Source organism: Etheostoma spectabile, chromosome 18 (assembly GCF_008692095.1).
Source record: "Etheostoma spectabile isolate EspeVRDwgs_2016 chromosome 18, UIUC_Espe_1.0, whole genome shotgun sequence".
Taxonomy (NCBI): Eukaryota; Metazoa; Chordata; class Actinopteri; order Perciformes; family Percidae; genus Etheostoma; species Etheostoma spectabile.
Window position 1 is genome coordinate 23,564,076 of NC_045750.1, and position 6,630 is coordinate 23,570,705.

The following is a 6,630-nucleotide window of genomic DNA, read 5'->3' on the forward strand; positions in this document are numbered from 1 at the left end:
GTCTGACACCCCTTAACAGCACTCGCCCCCCTCTTCTACCTGTTTGAAAATGCACGGCTTTTAATTAATGCATACATTGCATCAGAAGATAGATATGTGGCATCTGTCTTTCTAATGCTTGAGCTGAGGTAGTTGACATTCCAGATCAGCAATGCATCACAGGAGGTAAAAGGGCCATGAGAGTTGGACTACTCAAGGTAATTTTATGCATTTTTAAGGTTCAACTTTAGACACAGACATTTTCACAGGGCACATTTTGATTTGTTGTAGAAGGAAGAGCTCAGGTAATGATGAATTGATGCACCTAATGATTTCATTGTCATCTTTTTTGCATACCCCCTTTTTTTGACTTACATTACCTTGCGAAAATGTGTGAATTTACGCCGTAGCGAGTAGCATGAAAGGGTGAAAATCTACGTAGGAAGGTTGGTCGGGGGGGTGGATGGGGTAAAACAGAGGAATTTCACCCAAGGAATCGAGTCCGGCGAGTCCTGTTTCCTAAACTTAACTGTCTTTTTTTTTACTAAAGCTAACCCCGTTCTTCTTTTCCTAAACCCAACCCGTGTGTCACGTTTCGTAAACTCAACCGTTGTTTTAAATCATTTTTTTACTAAAGCTAACCCCGTTCTTCTTTTCCTAAACCCAACCAGTTCCTCTCTTCCTACACCCAACCCACGTGTCACGTTTCCTAAACTCAACTGTCATTTTTTATTTTAACTAAAGCTAACCCCATTCTTCTTTTCCTAAACCCAACCGGTTCCTCTTTTCCTACACCCAACCCGCGTGTCACGTTTCCTAAACTCAACTGTCATTTTTTATTTTAACTAAAGCTAACCCCATTCTTCTTTTCCTAAACCCAACCGGTTCCTCTTTTCCTACACCCAACCCGCATGTCACGTTTCCTAAACTCAACTGTGGTTTAAAAAAAAACAACTAATGGGGTAAAACTAAAGTTAACCCCATTTTTCTTTTCCTAAACCCAACTGGTTCCCCAACCCACGTATCACGTTTCCTAAACTATTTCCTCACAATCTCATGATCGTCATTTGCTTCTTGCAATAACATGGCAAGTGGCAATAGCACAGCAAGGGGCGTGTATGTTTACGCCCGCTGTATACAGCGTAGACATACACGTAGATAGCTCAAAATACGTACAGATAACACAACACTTGGCTTCAGAAAGTTGCTGTGTATGTTTATGCAAAGTCATGCCCTGGAGCTGGCTCTCCTAAATGGAATAGCATTAAAAAATATATCTTTGTTTGACAAATAAATGTGCCTGCTTCTTTGAAATGCACATGGTTTTCTTATGGGTTCTATTCAATGAAATAAGAAAGGTTTCCTAAATTATCAAAGCTGTGCTTAGATAGGCACTTAAACCTTGTGGCAACATTTCCCTTTAATTTCATTTATGGCCAGGGCTTAAAATTTGTGAACCCAAGATCAGTTCTTATAACCGGGCAGTTACTCATCGAGTGTCCAACATCAAGTGTAGATAAATGCAGACCAAATTTTCACCTACATGTACTGTAGTAGCAAACCTGAAAGACTGGAAAACATAAATGTTATTGTCAGAAAACAATCTGATTACTGCAAAACCAACGAATCCTCCAAACTCTACGACCACATTGGTAGTTGATTCCTACCCTCTAATACGACCCATAACACCATGAACACACCGCAGCAAATAGTTTCGGATCTATTTTTTCCGTGATACGGGAGCATATGTGTCAAGGCAGGCAGGTGATCACATACAGGAAGACCCCAGTGCAGCCAGGTTCTTTACAAAAATAAAGCACATTGCAAAATAAAACACCAAGGTTCATGCTCATTACAACTGTCTTGACTTCTTACTTCTAAACACGTCATAAATGGTGCCAGTGGGGTTACGTTTAGGTAGAAAAACTACTAGGTTACTTCACTTCCGGTTACACATGTGACACTGAATGTGACATAGTTCCGTTTGTTCAGTAAAGTTAAAAAAAGCTGCCATTTAATGTTATTTTCAAACAGGACACTATGCCTGGTCTCCTGGTTATCCCTTGTGTTGTCTTCCCGTCAAAATTGAAAATCAACACTTTTGTTGACGCTTTTCATCAATGCTTTTAACTTTTTCTTACGTTTTTGTCTCTTATTTTGACACTTTTTTCAATGTTTGTCACTTTTTTTATGTTTAACACTACGTAACACTAACATATTAAGTTTAGTTTTACAGTTATTTTTGGAAATTATGGTCAATAAACCTCATTTATAAGAAATTATACCTAATGTTTGAGTTAGAAAAGCAGAAATTAGGAATTATTTAGACTAAACTTAAAGGAAAGTATGTTAATGGATAATCACAGACTGGAATATGTCAACTTTTACTCAACACTACTTCAAAACCAAACGCTCCAAATGCTATAAAATGTAATAAGATGCCCCAAAATGAATGAAAGTAGAGATTTGTACTTGCCAAAGAGCGTTGTGTGGAATCAATCATGTTATTTTGAGGAATTAAAAAGAACATTGATATAGGAAAACGGGTCAAATTGACCCAAGGACAACATAAGGGTTAAAAGGCATGTGTTTGTTTGACCCATCCACCCCCCCTACCTACCTTGTTGCTCTTATACTTTATCACCTTACTTCCTGCTTTGCTGCCGTCATAATTACTACAGCTTCTAGATGACAATAAAACGTAAATATGGGTATTTGCTGCATTAAAAACGACCTATAGGGTTGTTTCTTCGGGGAAGGACAGCTAATGGTCTTTCCTGGTGTAGTTTTCAGGCAAGGGATGAGTAATAACGCTGTACAACAACTCCTCCGTCGGGCTGGTTTTGTCCAATTACTGCACCACCATCAGTCCTTGACCTCCTGCGTGCTGGGACGGTAGTTGGTAGACGGTAGAGAGTGTCTTGCTAGCGGTCCTTCCACTGTTCCAACAGCAGAATTTTGACTGGTTAAAACATGAAAGATGTAATGTCTTGGTGCAGCCATGAAGCCAAGAGGCCTATTGTGTGGCTCCTCTGGAAGAGTTAGATCTCAAAAACCACTACAAACCTATGTGCAAAATCTAAAACTACAGTTATTTGTCACATATAACGAAGAAAACTCTGACCCAACCCACGACCTGAAGAACATATCCTGAAGAAACGGATAAACTGCGCAGCTATACGAGAAATCTTAATGTGTTTGACAGTGGCACATCCCTTCATCAACATCTTACCCCTCTATACCCAGCTTGAGACTGTGCCAAATGTGCCGTGGTTCTGCATTGTGACAATTTCCGGCACTTCAGATGTGTATTTCCTGGCTTTCTAATCAGAATGCTATTTTGTATCTCAAAAGGGGCTCCATTCAGCCCAACATTAACAGCCCTCGTCTGTGATAATGTGAAGGCTTCGGGCCATAGGCCACCAGCTGCATCCACTTGTCAGTCTTTGGTGCAGATGCCCTGTCTGTCTGCTGTGGCGAATGAAACCCGTGGACTAAATTGGCACTTATTGTGCAGAATGATTTTATGTACGCATTTTAATGTGCCTCATCCAATTCCTTAACATGGTTTAATTATATCTGCTGACAGCCATCTCAAATTTTAAAATGATGTAAATGGAATGCTCCTGTCCCTCTTGTAATTTATATCTTTGAGTGGCCAGTGTAGACCAAATAGAAAAGGCAACATAGATCTTTGTATCCAACCAGAACACTCTCGGGCAATTTACCTAAAACTGCTGGATTTTCTGTGCATCATATTAGTTTCTCATTCAAATCAAGTGACGAGAACTCAATTATGAAGGATCAATAATTCAGCATTCTCAATTATGCTTTGATTGTAAGAAGCAATATCATCCAATCTTATCATGTGTATAGGTGTTGTTGCTCTGTGGAGCTTTAGCTGATTGTTTATATGAGATTAGAGCTGTGTATCAAGGAAAAGATCAGGCAATGTCACAGAGCCTTGGCTAGCCAGCAAGTGACACGTGCACAGGCACACTCCCGCACACACTCAGAAACACACACACACACACACACATACACACTTAATGACACAAACACGTAACATAAAGCCAAATGCTGCCACTAAAATTTGCATGGTGCTCAGTAATGCATTAGTGAACATCACTTGGCAATCTGTTCATACGGGCTTAATTGGATTTTAATACCGCCTCTGATCTTGTTTTCTAATTAACGGCGGTGGCTTGCAACCAAGCAGAACCATGCACCCAGCAACACCTTTGATCCCGGCCATATGGAGTTCCTCCAAGCACGCCGGGGATGTAAAAATCCCTCACCTAGATGTGGGCGAACAACAGGCCCCCGAATCAAAATGGATGGGGGTGAGGAAAATGAAGGAGGGTGGAGAACGGAGGAGTGTGGCAAGGGGTGTTGAAAGGAGGAGGGGGGGGGGAGCGGCACGAGGTGGCGGTGGGGGTGGGCAGCGGCATGTGTCAACCACACATCCCGACGGCATTGTTATTGATTAATTTCTCTCACGATCAGTTGTGATCACAGATACATAAAACATGAGAGGGGGGGGGGGGGGGGGGGGGGACCGAATGCCTGTACACCTTATCATCCTCGCTGCCATTCGACACCCTTTTCCTTGCAACGTGGAAATGTCAATAGCTTTTCTAATCTGTTTACTTCTCCCCTTGTGGCCACTGCTTTATGCTTTTGATGAAGGGCTGCCAAAAAATGTGTCCTTTTTCTACCCTTGCTTTTCCTGTCTTGGCAGACAGAGTGCGGGTATTAAACTTCACGTCTACATAGTCACCCTGACTCTCTCGCTGTTATTTAGTTGTAGGATATCAGTAAGTGCACTTTGTCTTTTAAATTCACAACATTTAATAGCTATTAAGACAACTTTGGGTCGCATTTCTGTATACTCAGCCAGTTTTTAGAGGCGGGATGTGGCATCAGCATGTTGACCAAAGCCACCCTGCAGCCTCAGCACCATAGGTTTTATGTTAGGCAACATATTATAAGTGGAGGCATCTAATTAATTAATCTTCATGGTGCAACAGGGGGGATATCTTTTATAACATTGACTATTTTCAAATGTCACAATATCTGTAACCCTTAGCTTTAACCCTTCTCCTCTAGCTCATGCATGAATCAGTCAAAGAGACAGGGAGGTGTAAAAAGAAGTAGGTCTTATCAATACATTAATATGTAATTAAAGGAATAGTTCAGCATTTTAGGAAATTAGATTATTCTCTTTCTTGGCGAGAGTTAGATGAGAGGATTGATACCACATTCATGTGTGTACGTTAAATATGACGCTACAGCCAGCGTCCAGATAGCTTAGCTTAGCTTAGCTTAGCACGAAGACTGGAAACAGTGTGAAACTGCTAGCTTGGCGCTGTCTGAAGAAAACCGAAAGCCAAGGTGTACACAGGATGTAGTTTTATTCTACATTTCCCAGTTAGGAGCGGTTGCATCCTGGAGTCTCTGCAGGTTGCCTGGCAACCTTATGGTGACAACCTAACTCCTGCAGAGTAAACAAATGAGACATATGTGTTAATTAGTGAGCTTTAGAGGTGCTGGTAGGCAGATTGGGTTACCTTTGGAGCCAGGTTAGGTGCTTCCCCCTGTTTCCAGCCTTTAAGCTAATCCAAGCTAAATCAGCTAATGCCTGTGGCTTCATATTTATCGTAAAGACACAAAAGTACTATCAATCTTCTGAACAAATAGGCGTATTTCCAAAAATGTCACATACAACATATGGTATGTAGATTGATGCACGTAATGCAGAACCATATTTTGTATAGGACAATGACGTTTTTTGGTGCTACACCATTGTATGGTATGTGAATGGAAACACATCCAACACACATTGGACCGCACCAACTAAAGTGTAAAAAAAGAAGGGCCTAATGAAATTATATATCTGTGACGGGAGATGAAGGAGGACCCAAAAGCAGAGGACAGCAGGCAAGCAGCAGTGGTTTCAATAGGTTTTATTTTAACAAAAACAGAGTCCAAAAAAATACCGCAATGAAGAAACCGGGAAAAACAAAAACCGGAGCACAGGGGCTGGCAAAACTCACGGGGCAGGGCAGGGCAAATGCGCAGGAACACATGACACACCGACAGTAACGAGGATCTGACACAAGACAAAGAACGCACAAAGACTAAATACAGGGGGGAACGAGGTGACGAGAGGGCTGGGAAACAGGTGGAAAACATCAGGTAATCACAAGAGCGGGAAGACACAGGAAGTCAAAGTAAAGGCAGGACGAGACAAAAACCCGACTTCAAAATAAAACAGGAAACAGAACATACAGACACTCAGGGGAACACAAGACGCAAACACAAGACCATAACACCAGACCAGGGAGGGAACACGAAGAGGGAAAGGAAAACAGGATTAAAAAACCCGAAACCATGACAATAACTAGCCTTAATGAAAAAAGATTAAAAAGAATAATAGCGGTTGATTTCTATCCCCTGTAATGGGCGATAAAAAGTTTATGCAATACAAACGATACCAAAAAAAGACCGGTGCAGCATCCATTATTTGTACTTGGTTCATATTTAATCTGCTACAACGGACCCGTAGCCATGTCGTACCATGGAGACAATTCACTATATAACGGACAATTGCGGAACACACGTCCGTGTGTGTGTGTGTGTGTGTGTGTG

General features: G+C 41.5%; 1 long non-coding RNA gene across 1 annotated transcript in view; it reads right to left on the reverse strand.

The window, feature by feature from the left end:
- Window positions 1-6,630, reverse strand: part of LOC116706515 (uncharacterized) — an 18,951-nt gene that overhangs the window by 2,163 nt on the left and 10,158 nt on the right. The gene's annotated exons all lie outside the window — the stretch shown is intronic.